A 15,397-nucleotide genomic window follows, 5' to 3' on the forward strand; every position below is an offset into this window, starting at 1 on the left:
GAAACAATAGGGTTTCAATTAGGAGACAAGGAAGGGGTATTGATGAAATAGAAGGGGAACAATTACATGAATAGAAGGATATTTCTCTTTTTTATATATTATATTTCTCCCCTTTTGTTAAGATCGTTCCTTGAAAGCCTCACTGATCAATCATGGGAAAGCAACAGTGATCACTTATTAAAAGCATTGTTCTCTTGTTGCCAGGAAGATTCCTTCCCAGTATGTTATGTTCCACATAGAAGAGAAGGAGGTTTTATTTTTCTTACGAGCCTTAGTCCACACCTTGCTCCAGAACACAGAAAGTCTACATTATGTTTCTTTAAGGGCAAACATCTGTAGTTTCTTCAGGTTTTTCCTGTGAAGTCTCAGAGGCCTTAGTGATCATCTCAAAATGAGCGACCATTGTCAGAGTGTGCCTTTATAACTGACCTATGCAAAACAAAGTTTTTGAACAGCAAAAAATTCTAAGTCCAGTTTGAAGAATAGACCTGAACTAGGAGTCAATACCTGAGGGTGGTCAACTGAAGATATTAAAGAACCATGAAGTATCAGTTGGCACTATGTTTAATCTCTTGGCTTGTGCCATATTTTATCCAGTTCCCTCTCTTTTTCCAGAGGTGTTTTATCCAAGTGTAACAGGAAGTATTAACACTAGAGCAACCCCTACTTTCTTTAGCCAGATGAGCAAGAGCAATTCTGTTGTGTAATACAAGTTATGCAAGGGAATTTATAGATTTTTTCCTTGTTTGCTAGTACTTTGGTGGTAGCTCCAGGAATTCCTTTAAGGTTTTTGAAAAGTTCCTAATCATGTATTTATTGCAATATATGCCAATGGAAAAGTATTCTTCCTAATCTCATACCATTGCTGGGCATTGACTGTGTATAACATGTTCCACATTTTGATCTGCGATGTTGGTTGAAAGATGACACCCCATATTGAGTTATATTTCCAGTCAGAAATTAAGGAAGAAAAGGAAACCAAAACATTATAGTGAGTGCTTGGCCTCTCATATTATTTGGACATAGGAAGGAACTAATATAAGGAAAGAAGGAAAAATGGTCTTGATTATACAGCCCTCCTCTGGGTCTTGGGTTAGCTGTCCATAACAAATGTTATCTGTTTTACTTCCTAGTAATTTAAAATTTCAAATCCTTGTTGATCAGTCCTGTTAGATGCAAGAGCTTTCTTTAAATGGGAAACATGAATCCAAGAGTCAATACCATTAAATTTGGCCACAAGAAATTATTTAAAAGTACCTGATATGGTCCTTTTCATCTTGGTTATAAAGGGAGTGTTTAAAAGTGTCTTTTTCCACTATTCATAATCATTCGTAAATTTTGGTGGTTAATTTTTTTGTCTTTAATGAATTGGATACCAAAGCAGAGAAATCTAAGTACATTGGTTGATCTGGTAAAGCTCTTTGGAACCCTGTTTAAAAAAAAAAAATACCAGGCTGATTTTTCCAAGGAAGTCAACCTTTTTCCTTAAAGTTGTCTGGTCATATCTGGGAAAGCTGCCTGTCTTAAACATGACATTTCAGTCATACACTGGGAATATAATCAATATTTCCAATTATACTGTTATAAGGAGAGCAGATTCTTATTAAACTTACGTGAATAGTTGCATGATCATGAAAATAGGAATACTCACTAAGAATGTCTAAATTTTGGAGGGATCAGGTAGAGAGGAAAAGGTAAATATTTCAATACTGACAAAGTTACAATTTATCAAATTACCGTAGGTCATAGGTAGCTTAGAAGAAAATTTTTTCTTCTATTTGGAAAAGTTAAAAAAACTAATATCTTCAAATAAAAAGTCATAATAAAAATTGTAATCATCCCCATCAGTTCATTCATTCCCATGTTATTCATTCTTGATCTGGATCTTTTTGTTAGCAGTTTTATGAATCCAGTTTTCCCACAGAGTTCTGCAAATCTTCATGTTTAACACTGTTTTCTGAAAGTTTATAAAATTCTGTATTATATTGTAAGCGTCAGAGACCTCTCCATGAATCTCTCTGAAGATGAGATATCTTTGTGGAAACACTTTTGTAAAAGTATCAGACTAGAACAATAACTATAAATGACAAAAGTCTTAAAAATGACCATGGTTAAAGAATGGATGAGAGTTCATGTATACACACATATAAATGATGCAGTTGACTTATCCATTAAAATCTTAGTTTGGCCACACATAAAATTCCTTTTTCAAGATCCCTTTTCCCAAAATCTTCTGCAGCTTTCATAAACCTTATTAAACTTTCATATACTTTTCAGCTGTTGTCCTATATTTCCCTCTTTATTTTAAAACAATCGTTTTACTTTAGGATAAAATTACTTCCTTTTTTTCCTTTTACCAACTCTCTCCCCCCACCTCATCCTTTATATCGTTCTTTATCCAAAAAACACATTCTATTTTCCTTCAACAAAAGTGCACCTTTTAAAAAATATCTTATTTTATTCCCTGAAAGAAAACAATATTGAAATTAGGCCAACTAATAACCCTACAATGGCTTCTAAGTGTTCAAGTGAAAGGAAGAGTTGCACATCTGTCTCTTTAAATCAGAAATTACGAAGGCTTAAGCTTAGTGAGGAAGGCATGTCAAAAGCTGAGATAAGCCAAGCACTAGGCCTCTTGCACCAAACAGCCAAGTTATGAATGCAAAGGAAAAGTTCTTGAAGGAAGTTAAATGTGCCACTCCAATGAACACACAAATACTAAATCGAAATAGTATTATTGGTGACATGGATAAATTTTTAGTGGTCTGAATAGGAGGTCAAATCAGCCATGACATTCCCGTAAGCCAAAGCTTACTCCAGAGCAGCAAGGTCTTACTGTCTTCAATTCCATGAAGGCTGAAAGTTGAGGAAGAAAAGTCTGAAGCTGGCAGAGGTTGGTTCATGAGGTTTAAGGAATGAAGTCGTCTCCATAATGTCAAAGTGCTGTATGAAAGAGCAAATGCTAATGGAAAAGCTGCGGCAGGTTATCCAGATCTAGCTAAGATAATTAATGAAAGTGGCTACACTAAACCATAGGTTTTCAGTGTGGATGAAACAGTCTTCTTATATTGGAAGAAATGCCAATTAGGACTTTCATAGCTAGAGAATGCCTGCCTTAAAAGCTTCAAAGGACAGGCTGACTCTCTTTATTAGGGGCTAATACAGCTGGTGACTTTAAGATGAAACCAATGCTCATTTACCATTCTGAAAATCTTAGGGCCCTTAAGAATTATGCTACATCTACTCTGCCTGTGCTCTATAAATAGAACAAAGCCTGGATGACAGCACATCTGTTTATAACATGTGACACCTGCTCAGAAAAGATTCCTTTCAAAAAATTACTGCTCATTGACAATGTATCTGGTCGCCCAAGCACTGTGATGGAGATGTACAATGAGATTAATGTTTACATGCCTGCTAACACATCATCAATTCAGCCCAGGGAGTAAGGAGTGACTCTGACTTTCAAGTCTTATTTAAGAAACATATTTCATAAGGTTATAGCTGCCATAAATAGTGATTCCTCAGAAGGATCTGGAGAAATTTAATTGAAGACAATCTAGAAAAGATTCACCATTCTAGGTGCCATTAAGAACATTCATAATTCATGGGAATGGGTCCAATTATCAACATTAACAGGAGTTAGGAAGAAGTTGATTCCAACCTTGGATGACTTTGAGGGGTTTAAGACTTGAGTGGAGGCGGTAACTGCAGATGTGGTGGAAATAGCAAGGTAACTAGAATTAGAAGTGGAGCCTGAAGATGTGACTGAATTTCTGCAATCTCATAATAAAACTTCAGCGGATTAGGAGTTGCTTCTTAAGGATGAGCAATAAGAATGTGATTTTTTGCAATGGAACACTGCTCTTGTAATTGAGCCTTGGTTGATAATTACACATTAACTGGAGGGACTGACCCTTGTGCTCACTGGTTGTGAGGACTGGCCTTGACTACAGTGCAAGAGTTGTTGTGCAGGGGCTGACCCTCAGCAGGACTCTGCTTTCTGCCCAATCCATCCCTTGCGTGTGTTTCTCTAGAAGTTGGCTGGGTAATGCTCCAGCTTGTTTGGAAGCTGGCCACTGGGGGCGCCAGTCCCAGGACCACCTTGGAGCGAATCCACTGTAGGTCAAGGTCAGCCACAGCCCTTGCCCCACCCAGGGCCACCTAGCAGCAGCCAAAAGGAAATCCGCAGATGGCTGCTGCCCTTGCTGTGCTTGAAAGCACCTTGAGAGGCCAAGCCACAAAACAAGCTAGTGCCACACTTAGGGCTGTTCAGCCAGAGGTATGGGAAACACTCAAGACAGATGCTGCTTGTCTGGGTTCCAAGAACCTTTGAGAGAGCCTAGGAAAGTCTGCAGCATGAGCTAAGGCAGGTGGTTTGTATGAAAAAAGCCACTGGAAGACATTTGGGTGTGTCTGTAAGTTTGGTGGGGCCAAGTCTGAAATCGCCAGGGTGTGGTGAACTAATGTCAGAGACTCAGAACTCAGCACTAAGGGCACCCTCAGTTTCACTCAGTCACAATCTCTGCTGGTTTTCACAACCAGAAATTATGGGGACTTCTCTCTCCGGCACTGAAACCCTGGGCTGGGTGGGGCTGGGACCTCTCACTCCTCAGTGGGGGGTCCCCCACAGCTGAAATAATTTCAATGGTCACACACAGGCCTGGGACCAGCCTGTTCCGTATCTCTACCCCTCCTACCAGTCTGGAGGTGGTTCCTTCTGCGTGTCCTTAGTTGAAGGGCTTCAGTTCAGCAAGATTTTAGGCAATTCTCAATAATGGTTGTTTTGTAGATTAGTTGTAATTTTTATGTGGTTGTGAGAGAAGCACAGCATTTACCTAACCATCTTGGTTCATGCTTCTTGATTTTTTATCCTACAACTTTACTGAATTTGTCAATTAGTTCTGTTAAGAGAGACAACAGGAACAAAATGGAGTCATTTATGCTAAGCCCCACATGACAAACTGAAACTTAATGCCTAACTGAATCACATTTTCAGCCACTCCCAGGAATAGAATCTTAAACCAGTCAATCTGGAATTACCTGGTCAGCAGTAGTGAAGTAACCTGTCTTATAGTCCCATTTCTCCATGAAGGAAAGTGATCTTGCCACAACTAATCTGCTTTTTCCTGGTATGACTTCTTTGTTCTTTTCCAAGTATAAAAGTCTTCCATTTTTGTATAACTCTGAGCTCCTTTCTGCCTGCTAGATGGAATGCTACTCGATTCATGAATCATTGAATAAAGCCATTAAGATATTTAAAATTTACTCAGTTAAATTTTGTTTTTAACATTCTAACAGCTTTTTAATTGAATCTTTAGGGTTTTCTATGTTTTATATCATATCATCTGCAAATAGCAACAGTTTTACTTCTTTCCAATTGTGGTTTCTTTTTATTTTTCTTGCTTAATTGCTCTGGCTAGGACTTTCCAATACTATGTTGAATAACAGTTGTGAGAGTGGATATCTTTGTCTTTTTTCTGATCTTAGAAGTAAAGCTTTCAGTTTTTCATCATTGGGTATGATATTAGCAGTTGGCCTTTATTATTGCAGTCACACAACAGCCTAGCCAACTGTCCCCCCATGTCTTTCCTTAAGGAAAGAAGAGTCTGTGAGATTGTGCCTTTCTGGGACTCTGTTCCATCCTTGTGTTTACACCTTATGTCTCTCTGTCTGGTCCCCAAAAGATGGTTTGCAGCCAAAGACGGGTGAGATATCTCACGGGAGATACAACCTAAGCCAGGTGGAACCGAGTGGGGACCCCCAATGAGCTGCCTTAGAAAAATATGGGAAGGGGCCTTGCCTCCCCTTCCCCATGCCTGGGAAAAGCTGTTGCCGGCTCTGGCTTTTCCCTTGCACCTGTTTGTGAGAGAAGTTACAAAAACAACAAAGATCAGTTCTCTCCACTTAGCTCAATGGAGCTGTTACAATATGAGAGACTTGACCCTGAAAAGGTACATACTTTAGGTAAGACATTATGGGACCTTGTGATTCGGCTGTTTACAGACAAAGGGTGATTGGAATAAACATTTTTCTGCTATGATGTATGAGTCTCACAGACCATGTAAGAAACAATGTTACTTTCTTGTATTTATATACCTATCAATAAAAACCTCCAGTCGGCCTTATTCTGGGCTCCAGTCCTCTGAGACTGTGAGACCCCTGGCCTTCAGAGAGATTTAACTGCATTAAGTCTCTCTTTGTTTCTTTCTTAAAAACTTAACCCAAGCCGCCCCTTCTCACACCCTCACTGCCCGTATTGCACTGGACGCGACAATTATGTTGTTCCCTACATACCCTCTTTATCAATAGTTTTGATCATAAATGGATGTTGATGTTTGTCACATGCTTTTTCTGTATCTATTGAGTTGATTATATGATATTATCCTTCATTTTGTTGATGTTATGTATCACATGGTCTGATTTGAGGATTGTTGAACTATCTTTACATTCCTGGAATAAATCCCACCTGATCATGGTGTATAATCCTTTTAATGCATTGTTGAATTCAATTTGCTAATATTTTCTTGAGAATTTTTGCATCGATGTTTATCAAGGATGTTGGCCTTTAATTTTCTTTTCCTAGTGTACTTGTCTTTTTTTTTTTTTTTAAAGATTTTATTGGGGAAAGGGAACAGGACTTTATTGGGGAACAGTGTGTACTTCCAGGCCTTTTTTTCCAGTCAAGTTGTTGTCCTTTCAGTCTTAGTTGTGGAGGGTGCCGTTCAGCTTCAAGTTGTTGTCCTTTCAGTCTTAGTTGTGGAGGGTGCCGTTCAGCTTCAAGTTGTTGTCCTTTCAGTCTTAGTTGTGGAGGGCACAGCTCAGCTACAGGTCCAGTTGCCGTTTTCTAGTTGTAGGGGGCACAGGCCACCATCCCTTGTGGGAGTCGAACCGGCAACCTTGTGGTTGAGAGGACGCACTCCAACCAACTGAGCCATCCGGGAGCTCAGCAGCAGCTCAGCTCAAGGTGCCATGTTCAATCTTAGTTGCAGGGGGGCGCTTCCCACCAGCCATCCCTTGCGGGACTTGAGGAATTGAATTGGCAGCCTTGTGGTTGAGAGCCCATACTCCAACCAACTGAGCCATCTGGCAGGCAGCTCAGCTCAAGGTGCCGTGTTCAATCTTAGTTGCAGGGGGCGGAGCCCACCATCCCTTGCGGGACTCGAGGAGTTGTACCAGCAACCTTGTGGTTGAGAGCCCACTGGTGATGTGGGAATCGAACCGGCAGCCTTCGGAGTTAGGAGCATGGAGTTCTAACCGCCTGAGCCACTGGGCTGGCCCTACTTGTCTGGTTTTGATATCAGGGGACTGTTGTCCTCATCAAATTAATTGGGAAGAGTTCCTTCCTCTTCTATTTTTTGTTCGAGTTGTGAGAAGTATTGGTATTAATTCTTTGAATGTTTGGTACAATTCATCACTGAAACTTTCTGGTCCTGGACTTTTGTTTGTTGGGAGGTTTTTTTTCCTATTATTGATTTAATCTCCTTACTAGTAATCATTCTTTTCAAATTTTCTATTTTATCATAATTCAGTCTTGGTAGAATGATATGATTCTAGGAATTTATCCATTTCTTCTGGGTTGTCCAATTTGTTACTGTACAATTGTTTATAGCAGTCACAAGAGTCTTTGTATTTCTGTGGTATAAGCTATAACATCTTTTTCATTTCTGATTTTGAGTTCTCTTTTTTTCCCCTTGATTAGTTTAGCTAACGGCTTACCAATTTTGTTTATCTTGTCAATTTTATCACCTTTAGATTTATGTGTCCACCACACAATCAAGATACAACATTTTTCCATCAGGTCAACATCTCTATAATTTTGTCATTTCATATAAATAGAATCATATGGTAAATATCTTTCAGACTGGACTCTCAGCATAATTTCACTGAAATTCATCAGAGTTGTGTATATGAGTTCTTTTTTTATTGCTGCGTAGTATTCAATAACACACAATATAAATATACCAGTTGGTTTATACATTCATCCATTGACTTTTGAGTTTCCAGGTTTTAGTTATAACAATTAAATCTGTTATAACAACAATAACAACCTGAATAAAGTATACAAATTTTTGTGTGAACATGATTTTGTTTCTCTAAGATAAAGCCCAGGAATGGATTGCTTTATTGTATGGTAACTCTATGTTTAATTTTGGAAAAAGCTGCAAAAGTATTTTCCAAAGTAGCTGTACCTTTTTTCATTCCCATCATCAGCACATGAGAGGTCTAGTTCTGTATCCCCATTAGTGCTTGTTATTGTATTTTAAAGGTTAGCCATTTTAATAGGTACTTCATTTTTGTTTTAATTTGCAGTTCCATAATTTCAAATATCTTTTCATTTGTTTATATGTTCTGCTTCTGGATATTATTATATGGAGATGACTAAGTGATGACACAGCATGGTCAATGCCATTGAAAGAAAAGTTTAATATTACCCACAGTTTCCTTAGCAATGAGAAGCCCAGCACACCACATAGGGACATAGGAGAAATACCAGGTTTAGTTAGGTGGCAGAAGACAGAATCAAGGGGAAAGTCAAGGCCAGAGCCTTTATTATGGTTTCCATGGGAAAGGCAAGGCTTATCAGAGTGAACCATTTAGCATTACTTAATTTGACTTATTCTGGTGATTTTTAAACTATAGGGATGATCCCAAGTTGCCTGGTACGTAGTGCTGGGATTACTAAGGTTGAGGAATACTGTGTCCTGGGGTGTACTGGCCAGCTAGAGGAGGTATAGCTCCGAATTGTTTGCATATCAAAGACATGCTGTCAGCTGTCATTTGCTATTTCTAAGAATTAGCCCTAGGAAGGGCAGTTTTGCCCCAGCCCGAAAGGATTTTCTAAGAGGTCGAAACAGAGAGAAAATTAAAAATTATACAGTGTACATTGGCATATTCTCATTTGGTGAAGTTTCTGTTTATGCCTTTTGTCTATTTTGTAATTTGATTGTTTTGTTGTTTAAAGGATTTTTTATATAGTTGGGATACAAGTCCTCTATTGGATATATGGTTTGCAAATATTTTCTCTGTAGTTTGTATTTTCATCTTCTTGCCATTGTCTTTCACAGAATGTTTTATTTTGTTCAAATTTTTTCTTCTTTTGATCATGAGTATGTTGTCATGACTAAGAACTTTGCATAATTAGGTCTGGAAGAATATTTCCCATGTTTTCTTCTAAAGTTTTATTGTTTTAAATCTATGATTCATTTTGAATTAAGTTTTGCATAGAGTTTGAGGGTAGATATGTATGTGTGTATAGCATATATGTACGTAATTGATTTTTTGTGTTGATCTCCTAACCTGCAATCTTGAATTCATTTATTAATTCTAGGAATTTTTTTTCCCCTTGGGATTTTGTACATGCATAGATAATTATGTCATATGTAAATAGATAGTTTTTTTCTTTTCCAATGTGTTACCTTGCCTTGTTGTACTGGCTAGACTTCTATTATGTTAAGAGTTACGAAAGTGGACATCTTTGCTTTGGTCCTAATTTTAATTGAAGGCATTCACTCTTTCATGATTAAATACAATATTAGCTGTTTGTTTTCAATAGATGTTCTTTATCAAGTTGGTGACATTCTCCTTTATTCCTAGTTCGGTGAGTGTTTTTAAAAATCGTAAAATGTTACTGAACTTTGTCATGCTTTTTCTGCATTGACATGAGCATTTCATTTTTCTTTTTAGCTTTTAATATGGTGAATTACATTAATTTACTTTTCAAATGTTGAATCAGCCTGGCATTCCTGGAATTAACTTCACTTTGTTGTGTATATTTGTTTTAATATGTTGCTGGATTTGATTTGCTAACAGGTTATTGAGGATTTTTTTAAATATAAATTCATGAGAGATATAAATCTTTAGGGTTTTTTTTTCTTATTTTTCTTATTACCATTGTCCTGTTTTGGTATAAGTAAAACTGGCCTCATAAAATGAGTTGCCAAGTATTCCCTCCTATTCTGTTTTCTGTAGTACTTTACGTAGAATTGGTGTTAAATATTGGTCAGTTTCATCTAAATTGTCAAATTGATGGGCAGAGTTGTTTGTGTTGTTCCCAAATTATTCCTTCAATGTCTGTGGGTAGTGATACCATCTTTTTTATTCTTGAATTTGGTAACTTGTACTTTCACTATTTTTTGTTGATTTTCAAATGATCATCTTTAGGTTTCATGGATTTTCTCTATTTTTCTGTTCTCAATATCATAGAATCTTGCTATTGTGTTCTTTGCTTCTGCTTGCTTCGGATTTTACTCTTATTTTGTTTCCTGAGATGAGATCTTAGAATATTGAGATCTTTCTTCTTTTCTCCAACAAAATGTAAGCATTTGTTGGTATGAATTTCCCACTCAGCACTGCTTTAGCCCCAAGGCATAAATCTTGAAAAAGATTTTCTTGTTTTCCTTCAGTTCAAATTACTTTTTCATTCCCTTTATGACTTTCTCTTTCTCACATGTAATATTCAGAAGTGTGTTGTTTCATATCCAAGTGTTTGAAGATTTTTCTGTTATCTTTTTGCTATCCATTTCTAGCTTAATTTTATTACAGTCAGAGGACATAATCTGTATATCAATTTTCAAAAATTTACAATTTGTTTTATATCATAGTATATTATCTTGTTTCATTTGTTCTTGAAACGTGTACTCTGCTGTTGCTGGGGGTTCTATAAATACAAATTATATTCATTTGGTTGAGGTGCTGTTTCTTTCTTTTATATTCTTGCTGATTTCTAATTTAGTGGTTCTACCAATTGCTGAAAGAATGTTGAATTTGACAACTAATAGATTTGTCTATTTCTCCTTTATGTTCTTCATTTTGGTTTAATGTATGGTGATGTCCTGTTGTTTTATGCACATAGGATTGTACTTTTCGTGGATAGGACCTTTGTGGGGAGGTGGAGCATTAAGGGTTAAGAAAAGTAACTATAAGCAGAGGTTGGGAGGATCGCTAAGGGGAACTCCGATAAGTAAAAAGAACAAACAGACACTAGCTGTTCTGGGAATGAGAAAATATCAAAAGGTCTAAGAACAGTCAGGCCCAAACTTTGAAAAAACATAACTAATCTGTATTTGCTGTCTCAGCCGCTTTATGTAACCTTTTTGTTTCTGTCTGTATAAAAGAATGCTGAAAAATAAAGCAGGCGCAGCAGTCTAGTCAGAACTGCTTGCCCTCCCGATCCCATCTTTGTCTCTTGTCTGTTTTTTTCTTAATCCTCACTCCCCACTTTAGGGACCGTTCGTCTCTTCGGCAGGCTCCGACAGACCTTTTATCATGTAATGCCACTTTCTACCTTGGAAACATTCTTTGCTGTGAAGTCTACTTTCAGCGTTAGGCTTCTTTCAGTTTACCATGTTTTGAGGTTCACCTGCTTTGTAGTATGTATCAATACTTTCCTTTTCATGGATGAATATTCTATTTTACAAATATACCACATTTTATTCATCCATTCATCTGTTGACGGACATTTGGATTTTTTACATCTTCTGGCTATTGTGAATAGTGCTGCTCTGACATTCATGTACAAGTTTTGTTGAAACTCTTTTTCAAATATTTTGTAGGTATATATCCATTCAGAATTGCCACAGTCAGGCCAAGTAGTTTATGTATTAAAAGTAAGCCAGCTGATGGCTAAGTTAATTATATTCTGTGAGTTGGGCTGTCTATTCCTTGGAGCACTGGCAGATCACTATAATAGCCAGTTGGCCAGGCAATCTAATGTACTTGGAAACTGTCCAGTCTCCAAAAAGAAAACAAACATGTTTCTCCCCCATTATAGTATGAAGCTTCCCTAGTAGAAACAGATTACGAGGTCTGACAAATAAGTGCATGAACTTATTGCACTGATATTGCTAAACTTTTTTGAAAGCAGAGGGTTTATTTATTATGAATTTGTACCAACTGGACAGTTAATGAATTTACTATTTGGAAATGCTGAAAAGGCTGTATGAAAGTTAGACGACCTGAACTTTTCACCAACAATTCATGGCTCTTGCATCATGACAATGCACCAGCTCACACAGCACTGTCTGTGATGGAGTTTTTAGCCAGTAATCAAAGAACTGTATTGGAATACCCACACTACTCACCTGATCTGGTCCCCAATGATTTCTTTCTTTACCCGAAGATAAAGGAAATATTAAAAGGAAGACATTTTGATGACATCCAGGACATCAAGGATAATACACTAACAGCTCTGATGGCCATTCCAGAAAAAGTTCCAAAATTGCTCTGAAGGGTGGACTAGGTGCTGGCGTCAGTGCATAGCTTCCCAAGGGGAGTACTTCAAAGGTGACCATATTGATATTCAGCAATGAGGTATGTAGCACTTTTTCTAGGATGAATTTGTGAACTTACTTGTCAGAACTCATCAGACCTTGTATGTCTCCTGGTCTTCCAGGGAGACCTATGAGAGAAAAGGTATTATGTATCTGGCAAGGAAAGACAAATATAGAGGTAGGTCAGAAGAGGTGTTATGCCCCTTCTTTAGAGGTCAGATGTCTCTTGTAGGAAATAGATTTCTTGAAACTCAGAAAATAAGAAACTTCTTGTAGTTGGCAGTATGATGATTTGGAAGTAAAAATGGGAGTAACTACTAGTACAGTGGATTAAATGGATGATCCCAAGAACCAATTTCTTTGCCTTCCCATTTGGTTGGTATTGAATGTCTTATTTTCTGTTGTCACGCAGCAGCCTACCTGTCTGTCCCCTCGTACCTACCCCTAAAGAAAGAAGAGTCTGTGAGACGGATCCTTTCAGGGACTTTGCTTCACCTTTGTGCTTACACCTTATGTCTCCCTGTTTGGCCCCAAAGAATGGCTGGTTAGTCAATGACAGGTAAGATTCCTCAAGGGAGGAACAACCTAAGACAGGCACAGTCACATAGGGGCCATCTGGAGAACTCATGGGCTTGATAGAGGTGGGCATAGATCCCCACCTTCCCCCGGCTAAGGTGAGCTTCTGCCTCTGTGGCTACATTCCTTCCCACAACCTGCTTGGGAAGAGATTCAATGATGTGATAACATCAGTTCTCCATCTATTCATATCAGTAAGTTTCAGCATAAAGGTTTTGTCCCTTGGGGAGGTACATACAACAATTACTAAGACATCCTGGGACTCTCGGTTCTGGCTGCTCGCAGACAAGGGTGATTGGTTTGAATCAGTTTCCTGGCATGATGTATGAAAGTCACAAACCGTGGAGAAAACAATGTTACTTCCTTGTGTGTACATCAATAAAAGCCACAAGGTGGCCCGATTTGGGGCTTTCTGTCCTTTGAGGCTGTGAGACCCTTGGCCCCTATTACATAAATCTCTTGACTTCTGTTTCTTTCTTAACCCTTCACTGCCCCTTCTCGGTCTCTCACTGCCTGTGTTGCGCTGGACATCACAATTTACTATTACTGTTGTTTTGCAAAATTACTTGAATTGGTGCTTACAAAAAAAGCATGAACTTTACAATGCTAATACGAGATAGATATGTAGACATATTTTGAAATGGAAATACGTGTTTATTGAAAATAGTTTTGTCTGACAAAGATCTGAAGAACAGTACTGTACACATCTGAATATTAAGAACAAGATTCTTATAGCAAGTTTAGAAAATATCTGAAAAAGAAGTCTTTGAGTGGGAGCTTACAGTAATAATTTTCCTTAACTATTCATAATAAATGATGAATAACCTCAAAAGGGAATTTGCAGTATCAAAAGAACATGTTTGGTTTTCATTTTGATAATTCTATCTTCAAGAAGTATTTGAGTGTCCAGTATGTACAGGAACTGTTTCAGACACTTGTGATACATTATGAAGCAAACAGGTAAAAATCCCTGCCTGCATGGAGGCTTCTTTTATTAGCTTGAAGACCCTTAATAGACAGGTAGGCTCCTCCAGAGTCTCTAGATGAGGCACTCATCTGTTGGAATAAAAGTCCATAACCTGGAAAGGAGATCAACTTGGGGGGAGAAGGGAGAAGTTATGACTACAGCATAGACAAGGTCTCCAGTTGATAATGTATTGTATGGTCAGATGCCCTGGGGTCTACCTCATCAAGAGGACAGCAGGTGGGCCGGCCTGGTGGCTCAGGTGTTTAGAGCTCCATGCTCCTAACTCCGAAGGCTGCCGGTTCGATTCCCACATGGGCCAGTGGGCGCTCAACCACAAGGTTGCCAGTTCAACTCCTCGGTGGGCTCCGCCCCCTGCAACTAAGATTGAACACGGCACCTTGAGCTGAGCTGCCTGCCGGATGGCTCAGTTGGTTGGAGCATGGGCTCTCAACCACAAGGTTGCCAGTTCAACTCCTCGAGTCCCGCAAGGGATGGTGGGCAGCACCCCCTGCAACTAAAATTGAATATGGCACCTTGAGCTGAGCTGCCACTGAACTCCCGGATGGCTCAGTTGTTTGGAGTGTGTCCTCTCAACCACAAGGTTGCCGGTTCGACTCCCACAAGGGATGGTGGGCTGTGCCCCCTGCAACTAGCAACGGCAACTGGACCTGGAGCTGAGCTGCGCCCTCCACAACTAAGACTGAAAGGATAACAACTTGAAGCTGAACGGCACCCTCCATAACTAAGATTGAAAGGACAACTTGACTTGGAAAAAAGGCCTGGAAGTACACACTGTTCCCCTTCCCCAATAAAATCTTAAAAAAAAAAAAAAAAAAAAAAAAAAAAAAAGAGAGACAGCAGGTAAAGCCTGAGTGCCCAGTCACGGAACTTTGTCACCTGGCCTCCCAATGAATGACTCAGACCACTTGGGTGAATTGATTCCATCCTGGAAGGTAGATGATCCTGAACTTGATAGCAAATCGAATCATAATGCTCAACTATTATATGTAAAAGGGAATGTGTGGGAAATGATTTTAAATATCTTAAGAATCCAAGAAAAAAATCAGGAGACTTTTTTTATTTTCTCATAAAAGGAGTAAACACTAATCTCTTGATTATCAGGGAACATCACACTGACATTATCTTCTCTTATTGCAGATGCATCTTCTTGGCAAGGCAGCTGACAGCTATAGAGTATATAGAGTTCTGTGATGTTTCAGTTGCAACACCAGAATAGGTATTTTCATTTTTTAAACTTTATTCAAATACCCCTCAGTGAAACATTGAGTGTCAGGCCAAAAAGATAGAGTATTTTGGCTCATACAAGGTATGTGCCAGCCTGTTCACAAAAGGAGGATCTGTTCCTAATGTAACAGAATGTAGGGAACGAGTCATGAGCAGCCATATGCAGTATCTTCACAAATGACAATTTAGCATATGAAGATATTTAAAATCAGTAGAAAAGGGGGTGAATTAATCAAATGGTATATTGAGCATTAGCTATTAATCCAGAAAAAATATAGCTTCTAAAATCAAATTACATCAAATGAAGCATTGAATAGAGACCTTTACTTTATATCCA

The sequence above is a fragment of the Rhinolophus sinicus genome, linkage group LG04 (assembly GCF_036562045.2).
Source record: "Rhinolophus sinicus isolate RSC01 linkage group LG04, ASM3656204v1, whole genome shotgun sequence".
NCBI lineage: Eukaryota > Metazoa > Chordata > Mammalia > Chiroptera > Rhinolophidae > Rhinolophus > Rhinolophus sinicus.